The following is a 24,613-nucleotide window of genomic DNA, read 5'->3' as shown; positions in this document are numbered from 1 at the left end:
GGGAAAACCCAAGTATATAGCTATCAAGACTTTTTGTGATTGGTGTAGCCAAGAAAAGTGCAGCTTTACAGCAGAAGAAGAAGCGTTTTTTGGGGGGTCATTTACAGCTTTTCTGATTCTCTGTAGTCAACTAACTGCATTTGCCTTTAAACAATTGTAACGTATGATAAACCTCCTAAAATTAATGATAGCTAGTACTCATCACGTTAATTCAGGGTGAGGATAAGTTAAAGAGAATACAGATTTACAATGAGTAAATAATGTTTGTTGTGTTAATCATTTTCTCTATTCAGTAAATTATACATATTTATAATATATTTTTATTTATGTAGAAAGCATAATAATATGAACTACAACGCTACCAGCAATAACCTATATTTAAAAATACTATGATGTATTTATATTTCCTCCTGGTAATAAGTAATATTACTATTTTGTAACAAATACTTTTACTTTGGGATCCATTATTTTTATATGTTTGATTTATATGTTTCTTAAATTATAATTTAATAATCACTGTTAAATATGAATTTATGACAAATTTTCATACACTGTTTTATCATAATTCTCCCATCTTTTTCTGATTCCTCCACTTGCTCTCTTCCCACCTTCATGGTTTCCTCTTTTCTTCCTCATCTTTCTCATCTTTTTGATATCATGCTACCATAAGAATGAGATGATTTTCTCTTCAGTACAAATATATGAAATTTTCTCTTTGAAAATTATAAATGTGTGTGTGTATATATTATATATATATTACCTTCTGTACTATGATCACATTTTAAGGAATGGGGATAGTATCTTCAGCAGATTGTTTCAATTTAATTTTATTTGGAATTTATTAAACTGTGATAAATTAAAGACTTAAATGTTCTCATGGTGAACAAAAAAGAACTTAGCTTTTGTTGACATAAATTTCACTTATGTACCAATGAATGACATGTTTTATCCAAAATAGAACTGTATTTCTTTTTTTCTCAATTTATTGACCTGTTTTTGTTTTAGATACTTTCAATTTCAACTTATTTTAAATATTGTCACTCTCGCTTATTTTTTCTACTAGTAATTATCAGGGTGGTTTTCTACCAGGAAAAATGGTTATAGGTTAGGTAACAATCACAGACTCTCTTATATTTATGAATAATTATAGGTCTTATATCATACCAGGCTCCATATGATGTGTCAATAAAAAGGAATAAACATTAATTTCTTCTATCCCAATGCAGGTTTCAAATAGAGTTCTTCAAACTCACAGATAAAGTAACAGCATTTAGTAGTGCAGAGTCATCAAGATGGAGCATCTTTAAGAAGAATGGGCCAGTAACTAATGATTTTCCTTATCACTGGAAACACACAGATTATTATAATTTCTTTGATTTAATTATTAATGTGAAAAGACTTAAATAATTGCTAAGATCTACTCTGCTCTCAAATTCTGCAGAAGATTATCCTCTTAGGTGTCAGGACAGCATGGGAAAATATTTTTAAATATGCTCAGTATGGTGTTAGCCTAACCTTGCATAATTGACAGTTCCCTATTCTATCCCAGTAGGATATTATGTTTTAGATCTTCTGGCACTGATGTACCTGTAAAACAGCACTTTGTCAGATGCAGAACTGTACTATGAGTGTCTTATCATTGTAAACAGAGGATGCCTTAGAACTACAGCTTTTAGGGATTATATTTCTCATGTTAGTGGTAGAACAAAGACACAGTAGAAATAGAAAAAGGCTTAAAACATAATATATACCTTTGTGTTAAGGAATCTACTATTACCTATATGGGGCAAAATTACTCAATATACTATTGATATAGGAATAAGAATGAGATAATATATTGATATTAAAATATTGAAGTAATTATTCAAACATTAAAATAAATGCCCCATGATCATTTCTTCAAAAAACATGGAAAAATACTGCTTTCTTATTCTTTCATTGCTTATGTTAGGGGATGCTAAACTGCTGACTTGAAATAATAAAGGTACAAATATTAGGGTCCAAAATTCTTTTTCATCAATTCAACTTACTTACTAAGAAGGAACACAAAGGTAAAGAAACAGAAATGTATGTGTGTTTTGCTAGAACTGAGAGTAAATTTTAAAGATGATATGTTTGGTAACAATGTTTTACTATGTAAGTACAGAGGTTTGTATGAATTTCAATAACCTTCACTATGTCAGACTTTAGTTTTGTTACATTTATTATTTGACAATTCCACACATGTGCATGAGGCATTCTTCCACATTGTCCTCATGAATACAGTTGTAAAACTATTCATTGGATTCTTTTAGCTGTGCCATCTGATATTAAACTGAAGACCAATCCTTACTCTCCTCCAGTACACCAGTACTCTCCTTCAGTATAACCAATACACCAATACAGAAAAGAGTAAGGGCCAGAGAACACTCTGCCCTAAATTCAGATGCTTTTGGAAGTCTCTGCCACGTCTAAGAGTTGGGTAGGCAAACGCAGTAGTAGGAGTTCATTGTTTCAGTGGCTTTGTCATACCAACAATATAGCAAAGCAAAGTTCTCCTTCCCATCACCTTATGTTCTTTCTTCTCCATCTTCAGCTATATTTCTTGAGACGTGCAAAGGGCATGTGGCATTTTACAGTTTTAATCTTCAAATAATCCTAAGGATATCATGCATTCATGGCCTGGATGAAACTTCTGTGGTTTTGGGGAGATGGTGGGAAGTTTAGAAAATGTCTCAAAATATAAAACTTAGATGTTTAGTGTTAGTGTCTGAAGAGGACTTGGAACATAGCCCACTTACTTCCCTGAAACTATAAACAGTGAATTTTTCTTTGTCCTGAATTGTTTATTCAATTATTTGTAACAGAGAAAGTATGTTAAGTATCGTAGTTTATAAGGATCACATGTTGTTAATTAAAATTTAGCTCAAAGAACATTGAAAAAGAGGAAATCATGGAGAAACTATGTTGGCATATGAAATACTAAAATGAAGAAAGATAGTAAACATTATACATAAGAACTGAAGGATGGGAAGGAGTGCTCTGAAGTACTGTCCTAGAAACACACAAACTTGCTGAACTCAGGAAGTCACAGCAATTGCAACCCTCACAAGACCTCTATAAGATCAAGTCAGTTAAAGTACAGCATGAGTGTGGGAGGATTTACCACAGCCTAGACCTAGGTGAGAAGTTACTGGTAGTTGTTGGTTCCAGGGAAGGAGGAGATATTTTCATAAGATGTGTTGCCACTGGTAGATAATGTCATTGGATGACTAGTAACCATGTTCTTATCTTCAGCACGAAGGAATGACAGCATGGCTTATCTATCTATCATCTATCATCTATCTATCATCTATCTATCTATCTATCTATCTATCTATCTATCTACCTATCTACCTATCTACCTATCTACCTATGTATGTGTATCTATATGTGTTTTATATATATGTGTGTGTGTGTGTGTTTGTGTGTATGTGTGTCTCATAAACACACACGTACATATATATATATGTATGAATATATTTGAACAGAAAATTCAAAAGGTGGTGTATTTCAAGAAGCAAAAGCTAGAAAAATGGAGTAGAGGTTAGAAATGATCAAGGGATCCTTTAAACATAAAGAAACATTCATATAAAAAATTTAAGTAGCTTGGAACTTTACATTCCTTTTGCCAACTCGTTTTCAGACTAACTTCCCCTTCCATTTAACCTGAGTCCTTTTATTTTTCCCTTAAAGATCAACCTGAGCTAACATGAGTCTTGAATTAAAATTGACTCATCCTCACTTTCCCTCTCCTGGTAGTTCCTTTTTTAGAACTAAAACTTCATGAACAAGTTCCCTCTCCATGTTGAAATTGGATGTGCATAGTGACATCCTAGACAACGTCAGAGTATTCCTAAGTCAAGTCATGTAGTACTTAAAAGACAATTTCAAGTGCTTGTTTATTACCATTTACTGAAGATACTTTTATTCCTATAGAATATATTGACATCTTTCTTAAGAACAGTTCATCATATGCAAGGGTCTACTTACAATTATGACACAAAAATATTCATTTCCATTCAATTTATGCCTAATATTTTTGAGATTGCTGTCTGATGATTTTAGAATTTATATTATTTATGTTGTGCTTGGTGTAATATATTGATTGATAAAATCTTGTTCTGTAACTATTCCTGGGTAAGCCTGAACAGACATCAATTCACTCTACAGAGGGCATCACTGAGAAAGAAAATGACAACAAGAACAAAACTAACTAGTCTATGGAATTCTAGTCTAGTGACCCATTTACTGTGGTCAATTAGAATATTATGATTGATGATACTCTGGGATGATGCATTATTTATAAAATTTGGAGTTACAAAACATAAATGTAGGGATAGATAGCCTATTCTAGACTAGGTAGTAACTGCTGTTTCTCTGAAGGTCCTTTCCTAGCTTTCAAAAACCTCTGAAAGCTAGAGATTTTTCTCTTCACAGCTATTGCTACTATTTAGTGATTAGAAAATAGTTTATTGATGTTCTTATGAAATATTCCTAATGTGACTTTATAGATTCTTATCATGAGAAGAAAATTTACCTACCATCTTAGTTTGATGCCTATGGCATTGCATAACGGAAAATGAAAACAGCAAAATTCCTGGTAGCATTACAATATTTCTGAATGACAAATGACAAAAAATTAACTTCCAGTCAAATGGATAAAAGTTCCCAGTCATCCCCTGCAGTACTCTCTCGTGTTGCAATGCATAGCTTCACTGCAGGTTTGTTTATGAACACATGACATATTCACTTAAAACTGTGCACGACATTATGCCACATAGCACTGGTTACATGAGCAGCAGCTTAGGTCTCATTAAAAACTACAGAGTATGGTGGTTTACAGTGCTTTTGCTGTGCACATAAAAATCAGTACTCCTACCAGCATAGTGACTTAATTATCGAAAGCAAAAGGATCGTCCTTCCCAGATTGCTCTTCTTCAGCACGTGCCAAGTCAGCATTTCTTTTTGTCCTGAGTTAAATGGTTGACGTTAAAACACTCTCTGTTCAGGTAGCAGACTTGATATACCAAATGCCCAACACACATGAAAATATCCTAAACATAATCCTGACTTTAAATACTAAAATTGTTTAGCAGTGCTCTTAGGTTTGCAAATAGAAAAGATAAACATCAATTAATTCTGAGACTGTTTGAAATGATTCAACATCCTACAGTAATTCCTTGTGTAAAAATAAACTATTCAATTTATTGTGAGATGTGATTGTGCTTGTATGTTTGATAAATAGTAAATTTACATGTATATCAAATGCTGTTTCAAAATAAACTTCTTTATAATTATCAGTAAATGTTTTAGTATATGTACTTTTAGCTGTATCCTTCACATTTTGTAAAAATGCATAAACTCAGAATTTTAAAAAAGTCCTAAAAATACATATCTATGGTAAAAAAGACCATGATTGAATAAAATGTAATGATCTCTGCTACGAACCATAACAAAAATTTTTGTACTGATTATATAGCATCTCAATACAAATTAGTTCAGGAAAATTATTTTAAAACTAGCAAATTTTCCATTATAAACATGTTCCAACAAAAAGATTAGAAATTTTCCTCTGGGGTGATATTTTTGCAGTTTTGACCTCTTGCATAGGAAGTGGGTCAGGGTGAAAAGCAGAAGTCATAAACAAGAGCAGGGTGAAGGGTCTGCGGGACACTACTGTTTGATTAATGTCATACATTGAATAAGAATGAGTTTTCTTCCAACATAAGGGGAGACTCATCCAGGAGTACAGCGGGGTTCTGAGAGATCGGTGTAGGCTCCTGTTGAGCTCGTAATGTGCAACGCTAACTGCTGAGGTCGAGCTGCCTCACTGTTCTTAGGCAAAGTCAACGGCAACTAGAGTTTAATTTCCTGCCCATTATTTAGGTTCAAAAACAATTATTAGAAACATTTGCAGTTTGCTGAAAATATTTAGCTAAATTATATGAAACAATATTGATAATTTGTGACATACAATATGACATTAAAAGGTAAAGTGATTATTAATGTGGCTTTTTTTGGTCTTGTATATATGTGACCTGATTCATAATAATTGAAGTCAATGGAAAATTATAAAAATTTCTAATATATTTAAATAAAAATATATAAATATATATAAAATATCTTAAGGTTAACACAATAAACTTCTTTTTTGTATAAAATGTAAAACCAGAGCATAAAGATGTACAACTCACTAAAAATTTACCCAGCCATTTACTTAGTTGTTCATTTGTTATAAAACATCTTCATTGGAAACAAATACTATATATGTGAATGTAATCTCTAAAAGTAAACTAAAAACAACTACAAATAGAATAAACACATATGAAGATCCAGCATCAAAAATGAATAATTTCTTTCAAAGAAGATGTGAAAGGTTAAGTACTTGGTCTGAAGCTTCCATTACATTTCTGTTTGGCCTTTATTCTTTGATAGAGATCAATTGTTTATTAACTAAACAAGCCTTGATTATGAATATATATTCATATACATATGAATATATATTCTAAGAATTAGTGTAGACTGGTAAATGAATTATTCTTTAATATAAATATTAAGAATTAATCCAGTGACTAGACTTCTTTAGTTGGTTAGTCCCCTGAAACCCACAGAGAAACAATATTTACTTAAAACTGCACCTCAATAGCTGAAAATTTAAATGATCTTAGCCTTTTATGGTAATCTGGCTACTTCCCAGCCCTGTCACATAATAGTTGAATATTGTTATTGATCTGGCTCTTTGAGCTTCCGATGTGTTTCCATGATCTCTCTCCACACCCCTTCCACATGGCTCCAAATCCTCCCACTCCTGGCTGATCCGAAAGTCCCTCTCTCTTTCTTCTGTTGGTAGACCACTCACCCTATTCTCTATTGTACCCAGCCACTGGACGATCATCATTTATTGATAAGGCTCAGAATAAGTGGTAAGAATTGCTTACACAAACTTGGGACAAGTGATTCTTGGTGTAAGTATTATAATGTCATGTCCCATTAAAACAAGATACGAGGCAGAAAATTCATCATTGGAATAATGAAAGGGTAAAAATTACACAGTGATCGAAAACATTCCTACATGTATAACTCGTACTTGTTTTTGTATCTATCTATGTTGGAGGATAGGAAACTTACATGATCAAAACATATCATATAATAAAAGTAAATAAAATTATGTAGAATGAAAAATAATTAATAATAAAAAATTGACCTTCTAAAATTTAAGTGTATTAACAAGATAGACTCCAGCAAATAACATTTCTAATTAAGAATGGATATTTTTGTAGAAAGTAGTATTTAATAAAAAATTTATCTGTTAACTAAGGTAAAGTTACAAATACTGAATGAATAAAAATTAATCATTAAATACAATGCATAGAAAAGTATATGTCTTGAGGTTTTTTAAAAACTCATGGGGCTGGGGATTTAGCTCAGTGGTAAAGCGCTTGCCTAGCAAGCGCAAGGCCCTGGGTTCGATCCCCAGCTCTGAAAAAAAAAAAAAAAAAACTCATTACTTTTTATAAAACACAGTAAGATTTAAACATATGTCTTTTAAATGTTTTATTTATTTTACCTCTTTATTTGTATATTGGATAAAAATTCTTGATGTAGTAAAATAGTATTTTTCGTAATATTTAAATGAAACACCTTTTTCTTTAGCTTAAATATGTATTGTTTCATTGAAATAAATCAGGTGTTCTCTTCTGCAGCAAGGAGAATCTATATTTTTATGGAACATGAGTGATGTCTTACAATTGAATTTGTCATATTTTTTATTAGGTTTATCAAATTTTGAGACGATGTATCTAGTTCTTTAGGATGTTATATTAGTATTTTCTTTGTGCAGGATATGAAAGACCAAATGTAGAATGATTGTATCAACACTGCAAACAAAATTACCTCGTATACTCTGGCATTGTGTACAAAGAAAAAATAGCTAATATTTACCGTGTGGACCAAGTGAAAGCAAAATTAACATAGCTTTGATACCTAAAATTTAAAGTACATAACTTGTAAAATAAATAATATATTCAATATACTTGCAAAAACAATCGATATTTGCTTAATAAAATAAATTTCAGGCTATGCTTTTTGAAAGAGATATGTTCCCTTATGAAAAATTGATCATAATCAAAATATTGTATTGTGTACATGTAAAAATTATCAAAGAATAAATGTAAATAAGTTTTAAACTAATGTGATATTTATTAAAGGAAAAACACAGTAATCTCTGTGACCAACTATTTTACTTCAAAATGACTTTATGCTTTTTCAGAACGTCCTCTAGATTAACCTGATTTATTTACAGTAGTATGTTTGAACACTTCTTATAAGTACACACTTCCTATAAACACTTTTTTGAACAAAATTTCTCAAAACAAATGAAAGATATGTTGTCTAATACTATGATCTATAATTATAGAGTGAGTCTGAAAAGGAGCAGATAAGTCTCCCTAGAGTAGTGAAATGGAAACATTGTTATGGGTGAATCTGGAAAGATACTAGAATAAGAGGATCAAGTGCTAATGGGAGTAAGAAGGGGCCAAAAGAGGGCAACACAAAGAAAGAGAGTTAAAATATAGGGCCATTTGATAGGTAGCATATACAGCAGATGCGTCTTAAGATACATACATATATAGGTTTGTTCTAAATGAAATATCCAAATAATGAGAAAAAAAGACTTCTCCGTTGGTCCTCTCTGTAATCACATGTAGCTTCTACTGCTTGTATTGGGTTAAGTCTGATTCCTGTGGTCAAGACAATATGTTGCTCTCCACAATCTCATAGCAAACCCTTATTGCATAAAACACCACTTAGACAATTCATTGAAAATGAGGAGTTGAGTCGGTGACCACATAGAATCCTTACCACTGTCTTTGATACTGGATGTTCCACTGCATGCTACCAAAAGGAAATATAAACATCGGCCCCAAAACAAATCCTTTGAGGTAAAATGGTGTTCTACCTCCAGCTATGCCAGGTCACGGGAGCGCAAACCTTTTATCTGATTTGACTTCAGGCCCACTCTAGAAGAAGAAACTCATATCTAACCCTGTGTGGATGACCCAAAACCTGAGGCTAGATATCTCACAGTCGTAGACTTAAACCTAATCCTACTCTTATGCCAAAAAACAAACAAACAAACAAACAAACAAACAAACAACCCTTCTAATGATATTCTGTTATATTCAGATTTATACCTAGATCAGCCATTAACAGGGAAGCTTCCTCCTACAGCAGATAGGAAGGAATACAGCACGTGCATGACAACAGGTTTTATGATGTAATAAGGTCTGTCATAGCAATGTGACAGTAGTAGATTCTCTTTTAAGGTCTAGGACTTCACTACCCCTGTGTGGTTGTCTAGGTTCCCCCATCACAGGGTGATTTGTTTGTGTTGAGTGGGCTTTAGTATAATTAGATCACAGTTGATTTTTACTAACATGTGAATGGCACTTTTTTTTTCTTTTTCTTTTTCTTTTTTTTCGGAACTGGGGACCGAACCCAGGGCCTCGTGCTTGCTAGGCAAGCGCTCTACCACTGAGCTAAATCCCCAACCCTGTGAATGGCACTTTTTATAACTCAGGGAATATCACAGATTAAAAGATCAAACAAGATTTGAACATTGAAAATAATGGGAACTCTACTGTGAAACACTGATATCCTGAAATGGCTTCATAAACAAGATGGAAATAATAGCAATAACAATGTATTAATTAGGAAAGGACAAAACTTCATAGGATCTCTCTCAGAAAAAGTAATACAGCTGACTATCGACTTCTTTTCTTAATTTATTTTTAATTAGATTTATTTCTTTATTTACATTTCAAATATTATTCCCTTTCCTGGTTTCCTGTCCATAAACCCCTATCCTCTCCTCCTTCCCCATACGGGTGTTCCCCTCTTCCATTCCCCTTACTAACAAATGCCACCAACATTCCCCTGCACTGGGGGTTCAACCTTGGCAGGACCAGGGCTTCCCCTTCCACTTGTGCCCCAACAAGGCTATTCACCGCTACCTATGCAGCTGGAGCCCAGGGTCAGTCCATGTATAGTCTTTGGGTAGTGGTTTCGTTGGAAGCTCTAGTTGGTTGGCATTATTGTTCTAAGGAAAATTAGCCTTTCAATGGGATGAAGCCTCTTATTCCTGCTCAAAGTCTGAGTGGTAGGCCTAGAAACCACATATATAGAAGCAACAAAAACAGAATAAGGTTTCTATATACATTATATTATAGTATATATAATATATATTTAAATATTTTTGCATACACAAATGCATTTTTATTTGTGTACATATAAATGCAATGAAAGATGTTTTCATCTTGAAGGGGTTGATGAGAAGATTTTGAGTCCTGGTAACTAGGAGAAGCTGGAGGGAGGAAAGAGGAAGTAGAAAGGGTCAGTGATGTAATTCAAATTTAACCATTGCTAGATTTTTACAGTGGTTGATTTTTCTTTTTTTCTTCTTTTTTTTTTTTCTGATTCCTGTCTAAACTCCCTACATGCTGGCTGATTTTGTGTGACATTTTGATACAAACCAGAGTCGTCAGAAAGAAAGGAGACACAGTTGATTTGAGGAAATGCACCTATGAGATCTTGGTCTTTGGCATTTTCTCAAATAATAATCAATAGAGGAGGAGCCAACTAGTGGTGGATGATGCCATCCCCAGCCTGGTAGTGCTTGCTTCTATAGGAAAGCAGCCTGAACAAGCCATAGGAAGCAAGGTAGTAAGCAGAACCCATCTGTGGTCTCTGCATCAGCTCCTGCCTCCATGTTCCAGACCTTCTAGAGTAACTGTCTTAAGTTCCAGCAATGATAGAAATGTTAGCCAACTAAATACTTTCCTCTCCTACTTGCTGTTTGCTCAAGGTGTCGTATAACAACAATAGAAACTCTAAGGCAAATTGGAACCAGCATAGTGAATTATTAGTGGTTCGTGGAAGGACTTTGGAAATTTGAGTATTGAGATTTCAATAGGTTTCTTTACGAGCTTGGAAACAAAGAATTTTGAGAGCAATGCAGAAGATGAAAGCCTGGCTGGTGAAATTTGAGAAGTAAGCGTAAAGATTCTATCAGGCATATTTGTTACTCCAATTTAAGAGTCCATGGTTTCAGTTAGCTGGGGCTGAAAAATCAGCTGTGATTAACAAGATACCAGAACTATTAAAGTGAAATCTTTGTGTTACTGTGACAGTTGGTACAGGTCAGCAGGAGCTAAGAAATTAGTGGTGATTAAAAAGAGACCAGCAAGGGCAGAGAAGCACTTAAAGAAATGTTCAAAGGCTTTAGTGATCAGGAAAATGAAAATTAAAATGACCCTGAGATTCTACCTCACACCAATCAGAATGACTAAGTTCAAAAACTCAGGTGACAGCACATGCTGGCAAGGATGTGGAGAAAGAGGAAAACTCCTCCATTGCTGGTGGGATTGTATACTGGTACAACCACTCTGGAAATCGATTTGGAGGTTCCTCAGAAAATTGGAAATAGACCTACCTAAAGACCCAGATATACTACTCTTGGAAGTATACTGAAAAGATGTCCCACCATGCCACAGGGGCACATGTTCCACTATGTTCATAGCGGCATTATTTGTGATAGCCAGGAGCTGGAAACAACCCAGATGTCCCACAACAGAAGAATGGATACAGAAAACGTGGTTCATTTCCACAGTGAAATACTATTCAGCTAATAAGAACAAAGGCATCCTGAATTTTTCAGGTAAATGGATGGAACTAGAAAATGTCATCTATAGTGAGGTAACTAAGACCCAAAAGGACTTGCATGGTATGTGCTCACCAACAAGTGGATATTAGCCAAAAACATACAGAATACTCAGGACGCACCTACAGGACTCAAGAAGTTTAACAAGCCGAAGAACCCAAATGAGGACGCCTCAATCCCCACTTGGGAAGGAGAAGAAAACAGTCCCACAGAACAGAGGGAGGGATTGACCCAGGTAGGAGACGTGACAGGGAGGGAAAGGGGAGAACACGATCAGGTATTAGGAGGGGAACAAGACTGAAGACCTGTGAACCATCAGATAGAATGAAAATATGCAACCTCAGGAGGTAGGAGGTAGGGGACCCTTTAGTATGTACTGGAGACCTGGGAGGTGAGAGACTCTCAGGACTCAAAGGGAGAGACTTGGATAAAGTGCTCTACAGTGGGGAGGGGGAACTTGTAGGGACAGGACATCAAGTAGAGGAATGGGATTGCCATCCCACATTCAAAAGCTCTGACCCAGAATTGTTCCTGTCTGAAGGAAATGCAGGGACAAAAATGGAAAAGAGCATGAGAGAAAGGAGGTTTAATGGCAGGTCCAACTTGGGATCCAGCTCAAAGAGAGGCCTGGGGCCCTGACACTTTTACTGATGCTGTGGTGTTTCCAGACAGGAACCTGGGATGGCTGCCCTCTGAGAGGCCCAGCAAGTAGCTGAAATTGTCCGATGAAGATACTAGCATCCAAACAATGGACAGAAGCTTGGACCTCTGTGATTGAATTGGCAGAAAGCTGGAAGAAAGTGAGGAGGATGGAGACCAGTAATCTCAACTGATCTTTTCCCGAGATCTCCCAGACACTAAGTCACCAGCCATGCAGTATACACTAGTTGATATGAGGCCTGGACCCATACAGAGCAGAGGACTGCCTGGTCTGGCTTCAATGAGAGTAGATACACCTAACCCTCAAGTGACTGGAGGTTCCAGGGAGTAGGAAGTTGTGATGGGTAGGGGCTGGGGAATGGGGATATCCTTTTGGAGACGGGAGGGGGCAAGAAGTTACGGATTGGGGCACCATGGGGGTGGGGGGTAGACCAGGGGGTGGGATGAAGTCGGGACTGGAAAAAGGCATTAAAGAATTAAAAATAACAACAATAATACTTTTTAAAAAAGAAACCAGCACAACTGAGGTAAAATCTGGGAAGTATTTTCTGAGAGCACAGGAAGTTCTGTTCAGCAGCAACCAAGGTTGTACCTCACGCTGACAGCCAGACTTGGTATTTTAAGTCACCCAGGTAGTACTGGTTTTGAATGCTAAAGGAGTCATGGAGAGCAGCTGAATATTGGAATTATGAGGAGCCAAGAGGAATCCATTGGTGAAGGTGAAGCCTCAAGCTGAGGTCAAAGGCTCAGGAATGAGTTGATCATACAGAGAAGTTGAGGCTTGGCCCCATTAGGAGAGTCTATGAAAGACTACTGGTGGAAATGCAGCCCAGTTGCAGCAGAAGACCCCAGCAGTTCTGGAGATAGCAGTACCATGGGATGACTACCAAGAACAGCATTGGCAGTGAAGTGGAGCCACCCAGAGCCTAGAAGTCAAGTTGGGTGTGTGCTACAGAGGCCAGAGCTAAAGAAATCCCCAAGCCCTTTAGACAAGTCCATAAGATCATGAGTGAATCCCAGACATTGTACTGTTAATTGGATTTGCTTGTGACTGTACCCTGGAATTCCATACTAAATCCCGTAGTTTAAAGGCCTTTAGTTTTAAATTACTTTTGATTTTAAGGATTTGATATTTTAAAGGGAATGAAAATTTAACTTGTAAAGACTGTGGGACTTAACGAAATGTTATCTGTTTTTTAATGAGAGATCTTAGGGATGTATAAGAAAGGACTGGTTGGCACTTAACAGTGATGTTTTTGTGCTTCAAGTTGACAAGGGGTCACTTTTGCTACCTGATTTTGTGTGTCAACTTGACACAAGGTAGAATCATCAGAGAGTAAGGAGCCTCAGTTAAGGAAGTGAGTCCAAGAGATCCAGCTTTCAAACTTGTTCTCAGTTAGTGATCAATAGAAGAACCAGGCCATGGTGGGTGGTGCCATCAATGGCCTGGTAGTTCTAGCTTCTCTAAGGAAGTAGCCTGAGTAAAACAAAGGAAGCAAGGCAATAAGAAGAACCCATCAATGCCCTCTGCATCAGCTCCTGCCTCCAGGTTCCAGCCCTGCTTGAGTTTCTATCCTCATTTCCTCCAATGATGGGAGTGTAAGCCAAATAAAGACTTTCATCCGCTACTTGCTTTTTGGCCATAGTGTTTTGTGGAAGCATTAGTAATTTGGCTATTATGCATAGTTTGCCAAATAGTTCTTTATTATAGTCCCCTTCCCCCTATATTTTATAACACATAAGTACAAATTCATAATGTTGAGTATTTTGTCTTACTTTAAATGAAAGTGTGTGTTCTGGTAAAGTAAATTTGCATGTCTTAAAGATGTGTCATATATTTCTCATTTTATATTTTCTGCTATAATTTAATTAGTAGGTTATCTATATTTTAAGTTTTTGGATCAGTTCTATATTCTATTGCCATTAATATATCCATCAGTTACTTACTTTTTATCTTACAGTTCATAAATATTTTAGTCATGTTTATTTCTTTTCATAATGCTACATGACTACAATAATATTTCAATTTTACTCTAAGTTAATTCAAACTTAAAACAAAATTGTATGCACTATAAAGTTTGAATTTCTTTTGTCTTCCTATATTTATGAAGATAACAGTATTAATTTACTATAATGGTAATCTCAATAATTTTTGTTTACAAAATTTTGTCCTCAAATAACACTATTGAAATAACCAATTATGTGATAGTGAAGTACATATCATAAATTGTAAGGTGTAGTTGTGATCAAGCTAATCAATTCTTAAAATTATAAAAAATTATCTTTTAGATAATTTAGATAGATGAATGATTCATATTTCCAATATTACAATAACACTTGAATATTTCATATCCTCACAATATTTCCCTATTTTCAAGATGGTCCATAGAATACAGCTTCCTAAGTGAATATTATTTTTAGTTAGGATGTTTATGGAGATACTCAAATTATCTATTTTAATTTAAATTAACAGCTTGGTTGACATAATATAAATTAATGATTTAACGTATGTATAAAATAAGCTATAAAATGCTTGGCTCTTTAAAAACTGACCTGTTCGGTTATGAAATTTATTAATATTTTCAATGACATAATTTGAAATTCCCAAACTTTGCATAGTGATCTACCTATCACAATTGACCCTAATTTAATGTATTTTCATTAAATGGCTAATATTTTATACTGAACTTAAAATTTGATTTCAAATAATGCAGAAACATATCTATCATGAAATCAATTAGATTTCTCTTTGTGGTATACAATGGATTCTACAGTACACATTTTACAGGTCAAGTGAAATATTTTTGTCATTTTACTCTAAGAATAATGTGAGTAAACTTACAAATGGAAACAATATGAAGATACAGAGATTTTGTTTTCTAAAATCAGAATGTCCACTTTCAAATACTAGGAAGCAGGAAGAGAATAATGTAATATTGTGCACCTAATTAAACATCTGTATTCACTGCTCACCTACTTTCAAGCTGTAACCTTAATACATCTGTGAATGCCATACAAGAACACACACATTATTGAATAGAAATTTGTTTAAAGGAGAGCTTTAGTGCACATTTTAACATTTTACCATGCTCGGAATATTTATGTATTCCATTTGCAATAGTCATTCTTAAACTATCAAATTTGTAGTGATCTGGAGTGACTTTCCATCATGTCAATGGGATGATATCATGTTTCTAACTCTACCTATATTCAAAAAATAACAGACGTTTAATATTAATATAAATGAATTGCATGAAAATAACTAAAGAGAAGAGTCATGAAGGAGAATTGCTCTTGAGTGTAACTTATGGGGAGTGCAGGGGCATCACTGTAATTCCTCACTGATAATTTGATAATATGGGATAGTGCTCGCTACTGAAACTTAACAAAAAAGATAACTTCTGATCTCACCAATGCAGCTGGCAAATCTCAAAGACTTTTATATTCTTTTCCCTTCGTGAGGGCCTTCTAAGATGGTACCAGTTGTCAATTGTTAAAATATTTAATGAAGAGTTGTCCTGATAGGATGATTTTAAGGAAATGTAGCTTAAAAGATAAAGAAAGGGGTAAAAGAGAGCAAAAGATTTTTATGAGAATAAATGCACATACTTGTAAATAAGAATGTTTTATTAGTAAATTGTATTGTCCCGTTGAAAGCGTTCCTTAGCTTTTACCCCTAATTTCAAAGTAGAATAAGAAAAGGTAAATCTGTGCCTTCATATTAAACTATTGTGACCTCCAAGTAAGAAGTGTAAATTATATAATTTTCAAGATCAAAAGCAAATGACAGCAAAAACTTCAAAAGATTTCAACTGACATAACACTTCAATCTATAACCTTAAAGTTTGAAATAAAAGGGAAAAATCACTATTTTAAGATTTTTAAATAAATCATACAACTAGAAATGACAACATGAACTTGTCAAAAAGAGAAATATCCATTTATCTAGGTTTTTCAAATGAAACATAGAGGAAGATCACAAACAAATACTGCTCAAATATTGGTGTAATAAAGTAGTCCGTGACCCGAAAAGAGAATCCAAAAGAAAATAGGTTGATGAAATAGGAAGTAAATAAATAATAGAAACCAACATACCCCTCTAAGGGATATGACTTAGATATACATAAAAGCAAATAGATACTTATAAATGAATTATACAAGGATGAAATAGCATTTGCCAATCAATCTGCTGAGAGTACATGAGTGAAACATTCTTGGCTCTAAACACTGCATTCATCTGTGTTACCCCATACAAGGATCAGGAGACATTGTAGAAAAGATTGCATAAAGAATAAAAGGGCAAGAGGTAGGAGAAAAGCATTGAGAAACAGCAATTTCCGGACCTAACCTGGACATTGCACCCAAGAACCCATGGCATGACTTCCTCAGATTAATTCATTTTAAGTTTAATATTATTTTAAGAAGAGAATTAATGGAATCCCATGAGCAAAAAGAAGAGATGTTAAGTCAATTTAGACATGAACCACTCAAAATAGGCTTAAAGACAAAGTAGTTACCAGGTAACAAAATTATAAATGCTTTTTACATAAATTCATTATTCAAATTTTGTGGAAAAATATTTTGATGGTCTAATGCACTTAAATGTTTAAGAACTATATTCTCTGCTACTTAATTATAATAATTTCTAAGGCACCCAGCTAAACCACTATCCTGGATAAATAAATTATAATAAACAAGCATTAATCCAAACTGGGCATGGTGCCCAGAGCCATAAAAGTGAAAATGGGCAACGAGCTCTGTAAAAGGAGAGTGGGATAAAGCAAGGTAATCTAATATGAAACATTCCGTGGTGTACAAACAGCATCTTTCAGTTTCAGTAATTATTGAGAAACATTTCTGTGCATCGGGAAGCACAGCAGTTACTTGCTTAAAGCAGACTTTCTTCTTCTTTCCCTAGTTTATAAACATTTTTTTAATTGAAAGCCCAAATTTTTAAAATAATAAACATCTGTGAAATCAAAGCATAACTTATAAGAATGTTTTATAAGGACATTTTAAAAAGAGAAACATCCGTCTTTTCAGCAAGCTACAGCTCCATTGTCTGCAATCAGTAATGAAGAATATCAAGGAGAAATTTAATTTCCCTCCAGAATCTTAAAGTATCAAGACAATCTCGTGGTTGCTTTTATTTCCTCACACAGTTTGAGTGATAGTAGCCTTAGTATCAGAGAAAGATCTTCGAGAAACCACTTGAGAACAAAGGTTAATCTGAAATTTAATATAAAGGGGGAAATTACAAGAAAGAAACATGAAGCCACTATTATTCATTCTACACAGGGTGGAATGTGCTCGTATCAAAAACAATGATTTAACCTTAGTTACATTGTTAAAACAGTGACAAATCTGATGTAACTTACAAATGAAGAATTTTATGAAATAATCCAAAATAGGCTGTTTGGGCCACAGAATACAAAATGGGATAATAGAGAGAAAGAAAATGAGAGGGGATGAAAGGACTGAGAAGTGCATAGCCCCAAACAAAAGCAAGACAAATATTAGAAAGGGGTGGGGAAGAAGGGAAAACACAAGCTATACAAAAGCATCACAGGGTAGACATGGCAAGCACACACTGAAAGTAACGGCAAAGAACAAGCAAAGAGCTGTAGCGGGCTGTGCTGCCACTGTAAAGCCACTTGGCACCAAGTGGAAAAATACGATTTATGGGCTATCTTTTGGTTTTTAGAGAAACATTTAGAATCAGGTATAGTACGAAAGTTTATGCAAAAACATATATGTAGTTGGAAGATTTTTCTGACCGCGGACATTTGCCCCTGTCGTGCAGTGTGGTCCACATGAGGTCTGTGAGGGAAGGACACCCGAGCCAGTGTGCAAGGGTTTGCAGCCCGCGCCATGAGAGACTTCATATCTATAGGATTGGTGTTAGTCTCATTAACATGCATTGTCCACATTCAATTATTTCACTATTAGTATGATTCCTTTGGCACCAGGCATCATAATTTCCTAAGCATCAGTGATAAGCAAATATAACAACTTTAGTTTAAAAATATAAGCAAGTGAAAAACCTGAATCACTTACATACTATAGAGCTTTAACACGAGATCAAGCTATATCTTGATGGAAGTAAAATACAGCAGATGTCAATAGATGTTTCAGGTGTCATTAGCTTTGCCACTCTGTGGGTTTTCCTTGTTTCATGTCAATACAACAATTCTATAATATCCAGAATTGGAAATAATCTCTCCAAAATGCCTACAATCATTAGGAAAAATGGAGATAAGGTTCATAAACTTGATGAAACAAGCTTTGTACTAGATGATGGGTGAAATAAACACACTGATATAACAAAGACATTAATTACTTTAATTATTATAGTTTTAGTAACACTAAATAGTTTCTATATTAAATGTATAAGTTGTTTAAGTATATTAGCTATTCTTTAACTTTCTATTTTTCTATATGTAGCTGACTGGACCTGTGGCACAAAAAAAAATGTTATTTTAGGAAGTGTTCTTGGCAGAGGTGTTTGATCGCAGTAAAAGTAAGGAGAGTAATACCTTTTATATTTTGTAATATTGTACAAATAATACACAATTAATTAAATAATTATTAGTTTCCTATAAAAATAGTTTTGGTGTTGTATTTTGGAAGAATAGAAAATATCTCCTAACTCTATAATTCTAATCTTAAAGTATTTGTTCTCTTGTTTAATAGGGAACAATAAAACATGGTAATTTTATTATTTGATAATAGTATTATTTGCATGAATCAGAATTGAAACATTTTTCAGAGAAGGAATGAATCAACAATTATTTCCACATAGGAGAGAAAATATATTGGACTGGTTACATATGTCATAACTCAATCTTATGTCTTAGACTCGAATGCAAGAATTGCAATTTACAATCAACAAAAAGGCAAGTAAGTTATTTAAGCATGATGCATGTTTAATATTGACTGTTGGTTTAACAGGATCTACGTAACATAGAATATAAGTCTCTGAACAGGCCTCTGAGGGATTATCTGCATCGGATTACTTGAGGAGGGAAAATGGTACTAAGTGTTATTGGTACCATTCTACTAAGGCCTGCGACAGAATGAAGTGCAGAAGGTAAGCTGACACTCCTCAGTCATTATGCTGTTTCCTGTCTGTAGCCTCCATGTGACCAGTCCCCACCACATTCTTGCCCGGCTCGCTATCCCCTTACCTAGAAGCTGAAAAGATCCAAATGTCCATAAATTGCTTGTCAAGGATTGCTGTTTACGTTTAGAAATATTAGTACATATTCCAAAACACATTTGTCTGTGATTTTAATTCTTTAATACTTTGTTACAGTACAGAATTTTTCCCACTCCAGGTCCACATTCTCCCTATTCCACATCTAATACCTCCTACTCTGGAATTCAAGAGGATGTCCCCAAACACCTACCACTCCCCAAGAGCTCCCCACTCCTTGGGGTCTCAACTCTCAAGAGGGTTAGGCGCTTCTTCTCTGACTGAGTCCAGACCAGACAGTCCTCTGCTGTGTATGTGTTGGGGGCATCATATCAGCCAGTGCACGCTGCCTGGTTGGTTGCTCAGTACCTGAGAGATCTCTAGGGTCCAGGTTAATTGATGGTGATCTTCCTATAGAGTCACCATCCTCTTCAGCTTTTTCCAGCTTTTCCCTAAGTAAACGACAGAGAGCACCAGTTCCTGTTCATTCACTGGGTTAAATATCTCCATCTGATTCTTTCAACTACTTGTTGGGCAGCCATGATAGGTCCCTTTGTGAGCACTCCATAGCTTCAGCAATGGTGTCAGCCTTGGGGCCGCCCCTTGAGCTGGATCCAGTTTGGGCCTGTCTCTGGACCTCCTTTCCTTCAGGCTCTTCTTCATTTTTGTCCTTGCAGTTATTTCAGAGAGGCACAAATCTGGGTCAGAGTTTTGACTGTGGTAATGCAACTACATCCCTCCACTTGATGCTCCGTCTTTCTAATTGAGGTGGGCTCTGTAAGTTTCCTCTCCCCACCACAGGGCATTTCATCTGAGGTTTCTTCCCATGAGTCCTGAGAATCTCTCACCTTGCATGTATCTGGTACATTTTAGAGGATGCTCCTACCTCCTACCTCCCTAGGATGCCTCTTTCTAGTCTTTCTGCTGTCCCTCAGATTTTTAGTCCTTTTTCCCCACCCAATAGCTCATCATGTTCCCCTCTTGCCCTCCCTATCCCATTTCACACCCCCAAGTCCCTACCCCCTATCCCTGTTCCTATGATTGGTTTTTCTTCCTCCCAAGTGTGATTGAGGTGTCCTCACCTGGCCTCTTCAACTGGTTAAACTTCTTGAGTATGGAGGATTGTATCCTAGGTATTCTGTAATTATTTTGGCTAATACCCACTTATTACAGAGTATATACCATGCATGTCCTTTTGGGTCTGAGTTACCTCACTCAGCATGGTATTTTCTAGTTCTATTTTTTTGCCTGCAAAACTCATGATGTTCTCATTCTTAATATTTGAATAGTATTCCATTGTGTAAATGAACCACATTTTCAGTATCCATTCTTCCTTTGTGGGACATCTGGGTTATTTCCAGCTTCTGACTATCACAAATAAGGCCACTGTGAACATAGTGGATCATGTGCCCCTGTGGCATGGTGGGACATCTTTTGGGTATATGCCTGGGAGTGGTATAGACAGGACTTTAGGTAGATAATTTATTTCCAATTTTCTGAGGAACCTCCAGATTGATTTCCAGATTGGTTACACCAGTTTTCAATTGCAAAACAATGGAGGAGTGTTCCTCTTTCTCCACATCCTTGCCAACATGTGTTGTCACCTGAGGTTTTGATCTTTGCCATTCTGGTTGTGGAAAGAGGAATCTCAGTGTCATTTTAATTAGCATTTCCCTGACTACTAAGGACTTTGAACATTTCAGTGCTTCTCAGCCATTTGAGAGTTTTCTGTTGTGATTTCTCTGTTTAATGCTATACCACATTTTTTGGTTGCCCTATTTGTTTTCTTGGTGGTTAGCTTCTTGAGGACCTCAACTTTATATTGGATAGATTGAATCTAAAGTAGGAAAAAGCCTTAAACTCATTGGGAGCAAGGAAAAATTTTCTAAACAGAAATTCCAATGACTCAAGCTCAAAGATCAACCCAATCACAAAAAAAAAAAAAAAAAAAAAAAAAAAAAAAAACATAGTGGTATGTACTCACTGATAAGTGGATATTAGCCCAAAAGCTCGGATTGCCCAAGATACAATCCACAGATTACATGAAGCTCAAGAAGAAGGACGACCAAAGTACAGATGTTTCAGCCTTTTTAGAAGAGGGAACAAAAATATTCATAGAAGATACAGAGACAAAGTTTGGAGGAGAGAGTGAAGGAATGGCCACCCAGAGACTGCCCCACCTAGGGATCCAGTCCATATACATACAGCCACCAAACCCAGACAATATTGCTGATGCCAAGAACTGCATGCTGACAGGATCCTGCTCTAACTGTCTCCTAAGAGGCTCTGCCAGAGCTTGACAAATACAGAGGCAGATGCTTATAGCCAGTCATTGAACTGAGAACGGGGTCCCCATTAGAGAAGTTAGAGAAAGGATAAAAGGAGCTGAAAGAGCTTGCAACCCCATAGGAAGAACAACTAACCAGAACTCCTAGGGCTTAAACCACCATCCAAAGAATACACATGGACAGACAGAGGATGGCTTTGGAGGGCACTAATGGGAGGAAAAGCCCTTGGTCCTGCCAAGGCTCGACTCCACAGTTTAAGGGATCTCAGGATGGGGAGGTGGGAAGAGGTGGGTGGATGGGTAGGAGAGCACCCTCACAGAAGAAGGGAGAAGGGGTTGGGATAGGGGATTTATAGACCGGAGACCAGGAAAGGGGATAACATTTTAAATGCAAATAATAAAAATATCCAATAAAAATAAATTAAAAAAGAAGAATTGATAAATGAAACTGGAAGGCTTCTGTAAGTCAAACAACATAGCCAATAGGACAAATCATCCACTCACAGGTTGGGAAAAGTATTGACTAACTCTACATCTGATAGAGAGCTAATATCCAAAATATATAAGAACTCAAAGCTGTTTCTTTTTTAATCTGAAAAAAATGAGAATTATAATACCATGTGCCCCACAAATTAGGCATTACAATTTTTAATATATTGACAAATATACAATTGTTCTAAACTGATATTGTTCACTTTTTATTGTCTCATAACTAATAAACTAATTTCTCTGCTACATGGAGTAACTTGAGAAACTCTTATTTACATTTCGATTGTTATTACCCTTCCTGGTTTCCAGGCCAACAACCCCCTAGTCCCTCCCCCTCCCCTTCTATATGGGTGTTCCCCTCCCCATCCTCCCCCCATTACCGCCCTCCCCCAAAATCCGTTCACTGGGGGTTCAGTCTTGCAGGACCAAGGGCTTCCCCTTCCACTGGTGTTCTTACTAGGCTATTCATTGCTACCTATGAGGTCAGAGTCCAGGGTCAGTCCATGTATAGTCTTTAGGTAGTGGCTTAGTCCCTGGAAGCTCTGGTTGCTTGGCATTGTCGTTCATATGGGGTCTCGAGCCCCTTCAAGCTCTTCCAGTCCTTTCTCTGATTCCTTCAACGGGGGTCCTGTTCTCAGTTCAGTGGTTTGCTGCTGGCATTCGCCTATGTATTTGCTGTATTCTGGCTGTGTCTCTCAGGAGAGATCTACATCCGGTTTCTGTCGGCCTGCACTTCTTTGCTTCATCCATTTTATCTAATTGGGTTGCTGTTATGTATGGGCCACATGTGGGGCAGGCTCTGCATGGGTGTTCCTTTTGCCTCTGTTCTAAACTTTGCCTCCTATTCTCCAATGTTTTATTGAACCTATGACTTTAACTAAGGTCTTGTGAATTTAGAGGTGTTTTTTTTAAAGTGATCTACCCTGATCTTCCTTAAGACAGGAATCTTGATTGTGGGATGATAGCAACCCCATTCCTCAATTGATATCCCGAAGTGCACAGATAGAAATAAAGAAGAGTCTGAGGAAAATAAGTTCCAATGAAAGGCCCAAATGGGGATTCAGCTCAAGCGGAGATTCCAAGACCTAAAACCTTTTGTAAGGCTATGGAGTACTCATAAAAAAAAGCCCTATCATGACTGCCCTCCCAAAGACCCAACAAGCAGCTGAAAGAGTTAGATATAGATATTGCACCCAACCAATGAACAGAAGCTGCTGACCCCTGTGGTTTAATGAGGAAAAAGCTGGAGGAAGCTGAGGAGAGGGCAAGCCTGTAAGAGGATCAGCATTCTTAATTAACCTGCACCCCCTAGATCTCTCAGACACTGGATCACCAACCAGGCAGCATACACCAGCTGATATGAGGTCCCCAACACAAATACAGCAGAGGACTACTGGATCTGGGTTCAGTCAGAGAAGATGCACCTAACCCTCAAGAGACTTGAGGGCCCAGGGACTTTAGAGGTCTGGTTGGTGGGTGGGGTGGGGACACACTTTCTCTTTATGTTTACTTATGGACATGGTGTGTTATCAAAAGAATATAAATGCTAAGTAAGACACATGCATAGTATTCAATGCTCTAGACTTTGAAACCACTCTTACTGGATTTAAAGAATATTCCTGTAAAAAAAAACAGTTTATGCCAGTTTCTCATCTTACTTATGCTTGGCCCTGTTGCCCCTGTCACAACCCTGATTTTAATCTGTTCTGTTGCTTTACTCTTTCATCTATTATAATATTATGTGACTGTTAAACCAGAAAACCATCATCAAACCCAGAAAAGCATTATCTTACACTAATAATACCAAAAGTCTCCATTCCCATTAATGTTATGTTTTATTAGGGTCAGTAGTAGTATTTTGATTCTTTGGAATAATATTTGTATGCCTAATACACTAGTTCAATTTAGTCATATTTATAGTATAATATAACTGTAAGCAACTCTTTTTAATTATTTTTAGTGTAGGAATAACGGGTAAGAATGAATTTATAATATTCATTCCAGAAACAAATATTTTCCTTTAGGATTTCAAAGTACTATATTTTCCTGATGAATATATTTAACTTCTACCCTTAAAACAAGTAACACCTTTCATTAAAAATATATTATTTTCAGGTTTAATTAATTTTATTGTTAATTTATTTCAAAAAAGTAAAAACTCATTCAATTTAAATGAAAACTTGAAGTTCATAATGTATTTTCAAATATTTAATTTAATTTCTTACATGTTTCTTGAATTTTG

Source organism: Rattus rattus, chromosome 4, assembly GCF_011064425.1.
Source record: "Rattus rattus isolate New Zealand chromosome 4, Rrattus_CSIRO_v1, whole genome shotgun sequence".
NCBI classification, from domain to species: Eukaryota; Metazoa; Chordata; class Mammalia; order Rodentia; family Muridae; genus Rattus; species Rattus rattus.
This window is presented reverse-complemented; position numbering follows the sequence as displayed.